Source organism: Geotrypetes seraphini, chromosome 3, assembly GCF_902459505.1.
Source record: "Geotrypetes seraphini chromosome 3, aGeoSer1.1, whole genome shotgun sequence".
Taxonomy (NCBI): Eukaryota; Metazoa; Chordata; class Amphibia; order Gymnophiona; family Dermophiidae; genus Geotrypetes; species Geotrypetes seraphini.
In genome coordinates, this window is record NC_047086.1 from 203,712,516 (window position 1) to 203,726,706 (window position 14,191).

A 14,191-nucleotide genomic window follows, 5' to 3' on the forward strand; every position below is an offset into this window, starting at 1 on the left:
AAATCACAGCTTTAATGTGGATCATTTTCTGGTTGGCAAGGGTGACCTTTTTTGTCATCCATGCAGTCCCTCCCCTCCACTTTGAGATTCTTAAGAACTAGCCCTGTTCCGTTTTCTCTCTGCTAGTTTGGAGAGGGGTAAAAACAAAACGGACATTGTTCTTGTCATTTCCCCTCTACGTTAAGAAAGAAAGGGTGTGCCCTAGGAGGTCTATAAGCTGGATTTTGTTGCCCATGCGTGAGGCACTTGAACAGATCCCAGGCTGTTCTTGCATCAGTCAACAGCAAGAAGGTTTCCTAAAGATCTAGCAGAAGTTTAATTTACCAAAGCTGTACATCCTTATTTCCCTCTTATCTGACATTTCTGAATCTAATAAAGCAAAGCTTTCTTAGGGATCTCAGACATGTCCAGGGCCAATTATGCCCAGCATTGCTTATAAGTGGCACAGAGTAGGGCAGCTTTTTAGGGCCTGATATTAGGCCATATTTTCAAAGGCTTAAATTTAGTAAAACTTGAAAACTATATATCATACTGGCTCCTTGGGCCAGTATGAATCTGATAGAACGCCAAACTAACCCCCTCTTCCCTTTTTACAAAGCTGCACAGCAAAACCCCTGAAGCCCTTTAAATCTGTATGGGCTTCAGGGAAGTTACCGCAGCGGCAGTCACTATTGTGGCTTTGTAAAATTGAGGGGGGGAGGGGTTAATGTTCTGAAGCCAAATGAAATTGTCAAGGTGGAAGGGGGTTAAATAAACGGTCTTTTATGACCCATCACTCTATAGGCAGTTAAATGGGGTGAGCCTCAAAGGTCATGGCCCAATCAACTGTCTATCCCAACCGGCTTCGGTAATTAGGGATCTTGAGAGAGGAAGGGCAGGGCTTACTTTCTTTGCCCCCCCTCCCCCCCCTTACCTAAAAGAAATTCTGATGCCCCTTCTCAGCTGTTTAAGAGATTTGCTGGCTAAATTCAAACTTGTTTTACCAGAGCCTAGAAGGCTAGATCTTAGGAACGAGGAGGCCTGAAGCTCACTGTGCCATTACCAATTGCAGTAAGTAAAAGAATTGTAGAAATATAACTGTAGACTGAATGACCATTGAGCCTGTCTAGTATATCTCCCTGCTACAGCACCACAGACCCTAGCTCATCTTCAGTCTTCACCATCCCTCATCCTCTGTTAAGGCTACTCTTTATGTGTCCTATGACCTCTAAAATTCTGATGCTGTTTTTGCCCCGTCAGCTCCACTTGGAGGCTAGTCCATGGGTCTCTGTATATACATGGGTATTTGTGTGTATAGAAACACACATACAAAAAGAAACTTTGGCTGCACACTTTTCCAGCCCAGGTAATGGTCATTTCACGTTCAATTGAAAGCATCAAGCCCCCTGACCTCTGTGCCATGTGATAATAGCAGTGGGACTGTTGTACTGTACCAGAATAAGGAGCCATTTCTACCTTGTTAGACCCTTGCCTCTGCCTTCCAGTTCTTGTTAGGATATGATATATAAATAATAAAGGTGAGGCGTGACATACATATGTACAGGCTACATTGTAAACAGCACAAAAATGTTTATGTTGAAAAGTATTTGAACTTTTTAAGAGAATATTATAAATAGTGTAATATATATAATTTTCTTTTAGCGGCATGCTTTCTTTGTTTGTAAATACATTTTTAAAAATCCCTAGGAAAACAAGGAAACACACCAAGAAATTTAATAGAATGGCTTCTGGCTTCTGCCATTGTCATGTTTTAGATTTTATTTTTTAAATTATCCGAAACTATTTGTTTATTTTTTACATTTTAGATGCTTTGAGCCAATGTACATCCCAAGACAGGCAGAGAAAAAAAAAAAAAAAGAGCTTTATTGCAAATGGTCGTTAAAATTTCTGTTTTCTTATTCTGATGTGCAATAAAAGATGACCACTTCTATGCAAGAACTGGGCTAAACGTCCTACTTGTAAGGTTTTCAGCGGGGGCTGTCTTGTTGAAATTTCTGTGCAGTGACTAAGGCCTGGTGATCGATGAGCCCTATAAGGATTGGCTGGGTACGTGCAAATCTTTCCTCATGTGAGCAACAAGTTCTTAAAAACACAAACAAACAACACTTTTCATGTAAGCAACAAGTTCTAAAAACCAACAATTTTCCAGATTTCCAAGTATTTTTGTGGGTGACCATGTAAAATCTGTGAGCGATGATCCTAAAATTTATGAGCGATTTGCTCATGGGCTTAGCTGAGAGGGGACATAACTGGTGATGCTAACGTGAATAAATAGCTAAGAATCTCTCCATAGCCAATTCAGACAGCTCACAGTGTGGTAACAATTGTACCTCAGGGTTCAGATTTATCATGCTAACCATTCAAACATCTACGGTATGTAGGTTTTATTTTCTGGTCTTTAAGTGAAATTTTGTTTCTGACCCAGGTGCTTGATTTTTGCAATTTATAATATAGTAACATAGTACCAGTAAAAGACAGCAGGTAGTGACCAGTATGGTCCATCTAATTTGCCCAGTAAAGTGGCCAGAGTCATGCTTGCTGCTGCACGCAGGTAACACCTCTCTATGCCTTTAAGGTTATACTTGTCACTCTGTGCAGGTAACACTCCTCACCTTTTTTGAAGTGCAAAAATGATATTCAAATTTTGCTTTGGTTCCATTCTTTTTCCTAGTCTTTACATCCTTAGTTTTAGCCAGCTCTCATTCTTCCTCTCTCTCACCTCTCTATGCACAGTTATCTGTTAAGTACTCTTATCTACCAGCATTTTCTTTCTGCTTGTCTGTTATTTGTCTTAATTGTCTGTAGGAGCAGTTACCCTTCCTGTCTGTTTTAACTGTAACCTGTCTGTGACGATATCCCCTTTCTACTGTTCATCTATAACCCACCTACGTACCTGTAAGATCTTGTTTTCACTTCAGGAAAGGGTTCCCGGGAGAAATTTGTCACCAGCAGTTTACACAGTTCTACTGCATTGAGAACTACTGTCTCGCATATGTGTGTTTTCCCTGGAGGGTGTGCACTGTGCAGGGCAAGGGAAGGAGTTCAGGGGTGGCTGCATATCCCTAACATAGCAAGAAGTCCTCAAAGCTCTCAGAGGGAGGAGCAGCAGCCTTAATGTTCCTGCCAGTGATGCCTTTTGGAGAGGACTTTGCTCTGGGTTGGTATGAAGGTTCCTTAATGTGGTAGCCAATGTGCAAAAGAATCCAGTGCCAACTCAAACCTGTAGCCAAAGGCAAAAAAAAAAAAAATGAAAAAAAGGTTTGTGCCTTGGAAAAATTCCAGGTAGCCTTCCTCTAACTCACAATTTCATGGGCTACTCTTTGCAAGAGTTGTAAATCCAAGCCATGAGAGCAAACATTAGCAATGTTGTCTCTCTCTTTTGTTAGACATTTATTTTGTTGGCTTTTTGTTTTAATCCCCCTGTGGATATTCGCCTTCATTATCCAATAAAAGTGTAGATTAAAAACTCAGAATCAGCTTGGCTTAAAGGAATGGGATAATTTCTGAAACAAAATATGACCAAGGGACTGACCTGTTGGCTCGGTGGCAGTGCTGTATGTACACCAGGGGTGTGCAGACCAAAATGTTTACTTTGTCAAGTTTCCTGTGTCTTTTATTGGACTTCTTATTTTCTTTAGTTTTTAGGGATTTTTAAAGAGGCAATGTCATTTATAGCATGCACTGTTGATCAAGAGCACACACTGTTCAAGAGTATGCCTATTGATAGTGTGTACTTGACACAGGGAAAATATCTGGGTTTTTATCCTATTGTGTTGGGTCAAAAGCGATATGAAATAACATTTCCTATGTTGTTTCAAATGAATTTACAGTGCATCCCCATTGTACACTGCCATGTGGAAGGCAAGGTTATTCTCAAGCCTAACTTCTGCTCCTTGGGCCAGTAGAGAGTGCACCATTGCACAGTGATGACACCTAGTGGCCAAAGTCAGGATAGATGGGGGCAAGGGATTAATAAAATGGGATGTCAGGGCCTATGTAGTTGCAAATGAAAGCTTACTGTAACTTACTGTAGCCCAGCTGAGGCTGGTTATCATTGAGTTGGAAGCCCAAAGGAGCAGAAGGAAACTTGATAGTCCCCTCAAAAAGAAAAGGATGATACAGAAAAGCCACACTTAAATTGTTCTATTTTCTTTTTTTAATTGCAATGAATTATAAACTATGTAAAAGACCCAGTAATGAAGATCAGTAGCGTACTCTTAGAAAGCGCATGGTGGCTGCCACTGATCTTCAAAGACATTATTACTACAGTATAAGCCAAAAGAATAAGAAAAATAAAAATAAAGTTTACTCTTTTTACAGTACAAAGTAAAGGGGTCTTCAGTGTGTTGTCTTGCTGCTTATTTTGACTCTTTGTGCCTTTAAAATTGTGGGATAGGGGCCTGTTGAGATCACTTTAAAAAAAAAAAAAAAAAATCAGATTTTGGAATTCTGTTTTCAAAAGAGCTTTATTATGAGCACTAGTATAATTCCAACAGTTGCATATTCACATGTATGCCCTACAACACATACTATGATGGACGGGCACATCTAGCGATACTAGGTGCTCTCAAGTAATTCCATACACGCAGATATGACATACATAAACATCACAGGAGGGGCCTAGAACTAGCAGCAAACAAAAGTGACAGTCATCACGACACATTTTGAAATCAACAACTAAATGCTTAGCGAGGTTTTCATTAATAATAAGTGTCTGCAATGCATCCAGGGCAGTTATTCAGAATTAAATAATCCCGAGTGGGTATCCTTCCCACAGAACACTTTTTCCATTAACAGCTATCCTGGCTGCAGCACTGTCCTCCTCTCTTTTCCTTTCTATTCTTGTCCAGTCCTTCCCCTGTATCGTCCTTATTCTATCCCCCCCTTCACTCTTTGCCTTAGATCCCACCTTCAATTCCTCCCCAGTACCCTGCCCAGGCCTGGATTTAGACATATACAACTGCCTCTGTCTGGTGCCAAATTTTGATAAAGCTAGAGTGTCTAGGGCGGCCATTGGTATCCCTCACTCTGGGCCTGAAGGAAGGGGACTGTTAGATTTAGCAGTGGGATTTGAACCAAATTTCCCTGTTTTCTACCACTCTGCTCTAATCCCACTGGCCACAGACCGCACCATCAGGATTCTGCATGGGTCTTGTGAGACTCCCACACCAACAGATCCTGTGTCCCTCTCCCCGGTCACACAGGTTTGTATGGTAACAGGAAGCCATGGGAGGGGAGGGGGTGGAACACCTGACAGTATGGGAGTGCTTACAGACCCTAAACTGAATTTTGGTATAGGAGCTGCTGTTTGGGGAGCAGCCACTATACAGGAGAAGCAGCAAAAGGTGAGGGGGATGTGGGCAGGGACAATTTGGAGAGCAGCAGAGAACCAGTTCCTCCCTTTCCTATATATGCCCCCGCTTGAAATGTGGCCCTGACCTACAGTATTTAAACAATAGTAACTTCCTCTCCCAAAACTTGATCAGCAACAATTGTATATGAATAGGCAACTCTATCAAGCCCTAAAACATCATCTGAGAAACCCAAAACAGAGGAACTATCTGCTAGCAGAATATCTTGCCTCGGTCACACCAGAGCACACACCCTCATCAAATGTAGAATAAGTGACCATAAATTAGAAGCATGCAGACACAATTTGAATTCTTTTTTGCTCTATTGTCCGGCTTCTTCCCTTCTCATTCTATTCCCTACAGACTGGAAGAAATGGAAAAAATAAGAGGCCAGAATTATTAGATTAAGGAAGAAGGGACTCTTCTTTGCTCTGCTTTGTGCTCTGTTTGCCCCAGACTCACCCCTCTCTCTGCTCCTGTACAATGCTTGAAAGGGGAGAGACGCTGGAGCAGGCACAGAGAGCTTTTTTTTTCTGTCGCCTAAGATTAGGCTGCTGGCCAGTAAAGTGATAGGAGCAGAGTCTTGTGCAATCATTCAATGCCCCCTCCCCCCCTGGTGATGGAGCCCCACCCCCATCCTTTAGACAGGAAGCCCAGGCAGCCACTTCCTCTTCTAACCCTTCAACTCCCATCTCAGCCCTGGCAATAGAGTCATCCATTTCTTGTTGATAAAGTAGAGGAAATCCAACACTATAGACTTTTTAAAATGATGGCCCCACGCCTATGGAAATTAGATTGGAACAAAACTGTTGGGGGCCGATATGCTTGGTTGTGCTAGGCTGTACAAACTGATTAGCTCAGCAGTAGTGTGCAATTGTGTGGGTGCACTATGCAAAGATTAATTTTGCGCATCAGCTGACCAGACAAAACAACTGGGTTAGATGATAAGAGTTCACATCTAGTTTACTACAGTATTTCTCACCATTATTTTCTCTCTCTCTCCCTGCCTACATTTATTTAGAGGAAAAGGACCCCCGAAACACTCATCTCTGCTGCAAAGCAGTTCTTAAAAGGGGCATAACATATGTCATTCGTTAGTCCAAAAATCCTCTAATTTTTTCTAATATTTTTGAAGTATTTAAAAAGTTTTTCCTTATCAACGGCTCAATGTTGTCTTAATTCAGTACTTGTTAAAGCCAAGAACAATTCAGAATTCAAAGACACCCCCCCCCCCGGGCTTTATTGCAGGTTTTGAGGAGGCATAAAGTTAGGGTCCCTTTTACAAAGCTACCATAGCAATTCTCCTGCAACAAATGCACCGAAGCCCATAGGAATTGAACAGGCTTTGGTGCGTGTGCCGCAGAGGAATCGCTACCATGGTTTTGTAACAGGAGCCCTTAGCTCATTCTGTGGTCAGCGTTAGTAAGGATTTCATGCCTCTTTCTTCTGGGTTCTATAAAGATTGGGGGGGGGGGCTGTTTGTACAAAAAGAAAAGTGCTGGTCTTTTGAGAATTGCCTGTGTTCAGAGAACTGAGCACAAAAAGTCATATTGAAATCTGTATTTGCAGTGGTGTAATAAGGGGAGTGCAGGGTGGGCGCAGTCTTCCTAAGGGCGTAACACCCCTCCTCCTCTCCACCCCACTCCCAACCCCCGCTCCTCTCCTTGCTGCATGCCCCTTGCCTTCCCTTTTTTTTACTGCCCCAGGGCGAGGTTCCTGCCCGTGTCAGCATCAGCGCTCTGTCATTTCTGGGACTCGCGCCTAGGAAGTGATGTCAAAATGCGAGCTGACACCAACGTGGGCATGCTGCTCACACCGGAGAAGTTAAAAAGGTACAGGGGAAGGAGGAGCGCATGCGGCAGAGGGACGGAGAGGGGTGCCACCGCCCAGAGCGCTGCTCACCCTTACGCCACTGTACATTTGTATTCATGTATCAGTACATCTGCTGAAATGTTATTCTGCACATAAATTGGTATCAAAAAAATTGTATGCACAGAATAGCATTCCAACCCATACAGACATATGTGCACACAATTCCAGGTGCCAACTTGTGTGCAAGATATAGCTGCTGCTAGTTTACACTCATGTTAGTGCACATTATTGCGCCAGGGCTATATGTATACAATTTGCTTACTTTATGGCAGGGGTGTCAATGGCCCTCCTCAAGGACTGCAATCCAGTCGGGTTTTCAGGATTTCCCCAATCAATATGTTTGACATCTATTTGCATGAACTGATTTCATTGTTTGCTAACAGATCTCATGCATATTCATTGGGGAAATCCTGAAAACCTGACTGGATTGTGGCCCTGGAGGAGGGATTTTGACACCCCTGCTTTAGGGGGAGCAAAACCTTGCTCTTGTATTAGGAAGTGGGAAGCCTTGCGCGAACCCCCAGCTTCTATTTATGGCTCCCAGTATGGAGTACACTGGTGAGATGCATGCACAGATTAATTGACTAATGAACTGTTAATCATTGATCACTGGATACTAATAGTCAATTATTGACATTAATTGGCACCAATTAGAATTTGCATGTGCCTCTGGCCGTACACTATTCTATAACACTGAGGGTCAGATTCTCTAAAGGGCGCCCAAAGGTAAGGGCATTTAGGTACTTAATTGGCAAAATACCCTTAATAGGCTCAATAATTGCTAAAAAGAAATTTTAATTGGAGGATAGGCGCTTATTCAATTCTATAAAAGCTTTTGGAGAATCACACTTAGCAGCGCTTAATGTCTATGTGAGCATTTCTATGGGCAGAACATGACTTAGGCACCGCAAAGCATGATTCTCCAAAAGCTTAGGTTCCTGAAAAGTAGCCTCGCCTAAAATGTAGCCGCAATTCTGTAAACGGTGCCTAAGTGTGATTGACACACAGCCGGAATGATTTTTATAGGTGCAACCCCAAAGGCTATATGGCCATGGGGGGGTCATGGGTGTTCCAAAAAGTTGCACTCTTGTGTTATAGAATAATGGGCCAACAAAAGAGTTGTAAGGCAGAGATGTCCATTGCCAAAGTCTGGATCAACCAAAACAGTCATGCATTTGGGCTGTAAAAACCTGAGAGAATGGTACAGATTAGGGAGTGAAGAGCTTATGTGCACGACAGAAGAGTGGGACTTGGGTGTGATTGCATGTAATGATCTTAAGGTGGTCAAACAGGTTGAAAAGGTGACGGTGAAAGCTAGAAGGATGCTAAGTTGCATAGGAAGAGGTATGGCTAGTAGGAAAAAGGAGGTATTGATGCCCCTGTAAAAGGCTTTGGTGAGACCTCATTTAGAATATTGTGTACAATGCTCAAAAAGATATAAAAAGGATAGAGTCAGTCCAGAGGAAGGCTACTAAAATGAAATGGGGGCTTCATCATAAGGTGTATGGGGACAGACTTAAAGATCTCAATCTGTATACTTTGGAGGAAAGGCGGGAGAGGGGAGATATGATAGAGACATTTAAATACCTACGTAATGTAAATGCACATGGGTCGAGTCTCTTTTAATTTGAAAGGAAACTCTGCAATGAGAGAGCATAGGATGAAGTTAAGAAGTGATAGGCTCCGGAGTAATCTAAGGAAATACCTTTTTACAGAAAGGGTGGAAGATGCATGGAACAGTATCCCAGAAGAGGTGGTGGAGACAGAGACTGTGTCTGAATTCAAAAGGGCCTGGGATAGGCACGTGGAATCTCTCAGAGAGAGAAAGAGTTAATGGTTACTGCAGATGGGCAGACTAGATGGGCCATTTGGGCTTTATCTGCCATCATGTTTCTATTACAGCCAATGTAGGTGCCAAAGCGTCAACAAGTTGGTGAAAATACTGAAAATGTTGAACAAAGATAAACAGCTGAGTACAGAAACCACTGAAGATACAAGTACACACATTTGATCACCAGACTATTACAAAATAGACTCTTGACAAAGGCTATTTTAGCCGAAACACTGTCAGTGTCGATTCTACATTTGCTGTCATCAATTGCTTTGGCACCTACATTTGCTGGCATCAATAAAGACTGTTTTGGTTGATCCGGACTTTGGCTGTGGACATCTCTGCCTTGACTCTTTTGTTTGCTCTGGTGTTTCCGTCATGAAGTTTCCCTTTCGGCTTTTTCTTCAGTGTCTCCATAGAATAATGGGCCTCCATGCCCAAACTGGGCACCAGATTTTAGCAGGCGGAACTCTGGCACTCAGAGTTTGACATGGAAACCAGTGATAAGCATGCCCTTTACAGAATAGCACTGAACTTTTCCAATGCCCGTTTTTGAGGGTCATTTATAGAATTCCCCTCCTAAGCATCAATGCATGTCTCTAATGCAGGTTTTCTGCAGCGGCCCTTAGTAAGAGGGTAGATGAAAAAATAGGTTGATGTGGGGGATGGGGTTTGTGTGTCTACAACACTGAAAGTGAGAGAGTAATAAAGCTTGCAGAGAGTAGATGTTTTAAGTGAGGGAGTTTCCAATATGTCTGTAAGGGATATGCACTTGGGGCATCTTTGTTTTATTAGTAAACTGATGGTGTGGATTACATGAGGAAGGACCTAACAAAGTTTGAGGAATGGTCCAGAATTTGGCAGTTTTCAATGCTAAGAAATGCAAGGAGCGGGACTTGGGTATGATATTATGTGATGATCTTAAGGTGGCCAAAAGGTAGGAAATGCAATGGTGAAAGCTAGAAGGATGCTAGGGTGCATAAGAAGAGGTATGCCCAGTAGGAAAAAGAAGGTATTGATGCCCCTGTATAAGACTCTGGTGAGACCTCATTTAGAATATTGTGTACAATTCTGGAGACCACATCTTTAAATAAGATATAAACAAGATGGAGTCTATCCAGAAGAAAGCAACTAAAAGGACAGTGATCTTCTTCAAAGATCTCAATCTGTATACTTTGGAGGAAAGGCGAGAGAGGGGAGATTTGATAGAGACATTTAAATAACTATGTGGCATAAATGCAGATAAAGCGAGTCTTTCAATTGAAAGGAAACTGAAATGAGGGGGGCATAGAATGAAGGTGAAAGGGGATAGATTCAGAAGTAACTTTAGAAAATACTTTTTCAAGGAAAGAGGTAAATGCTTGGAACTGCCTCCTGGTGGAGACAAGGGGGCAAATTCTGTAAAGGATGTCTAACTTTAGGCGTCCACAACATGGACATCCATCTACTTAGGCATCCACATAAAGTGGATAATAAGCTCAATTAATGACTTTAACAAGCATTAATTGGAACTTAGACGTCCAAATGCTGGACGCGATTCTCAAGATAGACGTCCACAATTCTATGGACATACATCGGGAAAAAGTCATGCCTAACAGGATAAGCATGGGCGTGGCTTTGGTATAGATGTCCTTTTACAGAATCTCATGCTGCTGAGCGTGCTAACGCACCTACCTAAAGCCTAAAATGTAGGTGTTGCAAAAAAACAGGTCTACTTTTGAGTGTGAGCTGGGCGCTAGGTAGACGCGAGTTAGGTGGACATGAGTTAGGTGTCAGTGCCAGAGGCGTCCACATATAGGTGAACAGAGCTTTAATTTTTGGGCTAAAGAGGACTCCTGTTTGATATAAAGGTCAAACTATCCTATATAATAAAACCCTAGCCGCACATGCGCACTTACCTACGTGCTTCCGTGATCTCTGATCTGTGATCAGTAGGTCCGTGGCCAGCAGGAGTGCATATGCAGCGGCCAGACAAAGTGGAGAAACACAGCACAGCCAGTGACTCCCCCCTCCCACCCTCACTCACCGCCAAAACCACCACCGCCAAAGCCTCCTCCTTCTCGCTGGCTCACCCGCTTTTAAAATCAGAGAAAAGCGCTGCACCGTGCTAACGCTGGCCTTGCCATCTTCTGTCCACTGTGGCCTGCCCTCTCTGACTACTTCCTGTTTCTGCTAGGGTTGGCCGCAGTGGATAGAAGACGCCAAAGCCAGCGGTAGCGCAGTGCAGCGCTTTTCACAGAATTTAAACGCGGTGGCTGGGAAGGGGTGGCGGGAAATACTGCTGCTGCACAGGGAAGGCCGGAAAATGCTGCTGCTGCACAGGGAAGTGTGTGTGTGTGGGGGAAATGCTGCTGCTGCACAGGGAAGTGTGTGTGTGTGGGGGAAATGCTGCTTCTGCACAAGGAAGGCCGGGAAATGCTGCTTCTGCACAGGGAAGGCCGGGAAATGCTGCTGCTGCACAGGGTAGTGTATGTGTGTGGGGGGGGGGGAAATTCTGCTGCTGCTGCACAGGGAAGGGCAGGAAATGCTGCTGCTGCACAGGGAAGGGTGGGAGGGAAATGCTGCTACTGCTGCACAGGGAAGTGGATGGGATGTTGAGGGAAAGGGGGCCTGGGAGCAATATTGGTTTGCTTTGAGGGAGGGGAGACAGAAGGGGGCCATGGAGAGACAGAAAGACAGGCAGGCAGGCAGCGCATTAGAACGAAAGACAGACACACAGAAAGACAGCAGGCAGGGAGAGAGACAGAAAGAAAGAAAGACAGACACCCATTAATGTAAAGGGCTTAAACACTAGTGTTTAATAATGTATTACATAAGCAAAGCACATGAAACAAATATATATATTGCTTACTAAACTTCTATTTTGGGGGTAAAGAGGACTCCTATTTGATAATACAGTAATAGAAAAAGATGTGTAATAATGCATTACTCAAGCAAAGCACATGAAATATATATATATGCTGTATATTGCATACTAAACCTCATTTCCAAAAGGTTAAGAAAAGAAAAAGAGATACACTACTCACAATGGCTGTGTTTCAGAGCAAGTGGCTCAGTGATTAAAGGCACTTCTTCCATCTTCTACAGGTCATGGGTTCAAATCCCCCCCCCTAGTACCTAGCTTCTTTTTGGTCTCATAAGAGAGTATGGATTGTGGACTTTGTCATTTACATTTGCACTCTGCCCTTTCCAGGGTCCAGAGGGAAACTTATTTTTACCCTGAGATAGTTATGATCTCCTAAGGTATCATCTTACATAGCACGAACCCCTGTTTAAAAGAAAGCGTCTGTTGGTTAGTAGTTAAAGACCCTGCTTCCATCTTCCGAAGATCATGGGTTCAAATCCCAAGTATGGTTAGATACCCCAGCACATATTCCTATTTTTTAGTGACACTGTCATCTAGGTGCATATTGATGATGTCAAGATTTGTGCATCAGACACGTCCACTTGCTCTGAAGCACAGCCATTGTGAGTAGTATATCTCTTTTTCTTTTCTTAGCCTTTTGGAAATGAGGTTTAGTATGCAATATATTTTTTTTTGCTTGAGTAATGCATTATTAAACATATTTTGACCTTAATATCAACCTGGAGTCCTGTTTAGCTCAAAAATAAAAGCCTTGTTCACCTCCAGAACCTCCAGAACTAAAACCCAAAAGACCTAGTTTTAGAATTGACAGGGGTTTTATTGGCTGACTGTGTGGCACAGTGGTTAGAGCTACAGCTTTCGTACCCTGACATTGTTGGTTCAAATCCCTCACTGTTCGCTATAACAGAAGAGAAATTTAAAAAAAAAAAAAGGATTAAAAGATAAATAAATAAAATATAATACTGTAATGGTGCCAGTATTTCACTACATACATTTTTAATGAGTAACAGCATAAAATCACCATTCTAATGATGTCATAACACTAAAACACAATAACGTTATAGACGGTATGAAGATGTCTTTGTGACGCCTAAAAGTTGATTCTGTAAAGGAAATCTAACTATTTAGACACATCCAGACTAGCTTAACAACGCTGAGTGCGATTCTCTATAGTACATCTATGCATTATAGAATTACGCCCAGCATTCTCCCGCTGGACGCCTAACTTTCAGAAGTCCTTTACAGAATTTGTCCCAAAAGGTGTATCTAAATCCAAGAAAGCTTGGGACAAGTACGTTGGATCTCTAAGGCAGAGGAAGGGATAGTAGATGGTAATGGTTAGGCAGACTAGATAGGCCATATGGTCTTTATCTATCTTCATTTTTTTATGTTTCTACTAGTCTTTAAGGCCCGTTACATTAACGGGTGCTAGAATAGATGTGTGTGTCTGTCTTTCTTTCTTGTTTTCTCTCTCTCCTTGGCCGCTTTCTATCTGTCTGTCTTTCTTTCTTTTTCTCTCTCTCTCTCTCTTTCTCCTTGGCCGCTGTCTGTCTATGTTTCTTTCTTTCTGTCTCTCTCTTTCCTCGGCTATCCACCACCACCCCTTTCCTGCTCCCCCTGTCTAACAGTAGCTCTTCTCCCTTCCTTATACCTCCCCCGTGTCCAGCAGCACCTCTTCCCTGCTCCCCCTGTCCAGCAGCAGGCCTTCTCCCTTTGTTTTACTTCCTCCTATCCAGCAGCACCTCTTCCCTGCTCCCCCTGTTCAGCAGTAGGCCTTCTCCCTAACTTTGACCTCCCCCTTTGTCCAGCAGCACTCCTTACCTGATCCCCCTGTCCAGCAGTAGACCTTCTCCCTTCCTTGTACCTACCCCCTGTCCAGCAGTAGGCCTTCTCCCTAACTTTGACCTCCCCCCCTGTCCAGCAACACCCCTTACCTGATCCCCCTGTCCAGCAGTAGACCTCCCTTCCTTTTACCTACCCCGTGTCCAGCAGCACCCCTTCCAGCAGGAAATTTTTACCAGCATGGGACATTTCGCTGCACCCGCACGAAACCCTCCAGCCGTTCCTCTAGGCGCCAGCTATCAGGAGTGAAACCACCACTGCCGCTTAAATGACTGCATGCATCGACAGCTGGTGCAAGCCGGTGCATGCGCCTCAAGCCACTGCGCGCCACAAATAGAATACGGCCATGGAAGGACACAGCACACTGTCAGGGATCACAGTCTCCTAAGTGTGCGAGTGCGCTTAGGGTTTTATTATAGAGGATGGTCT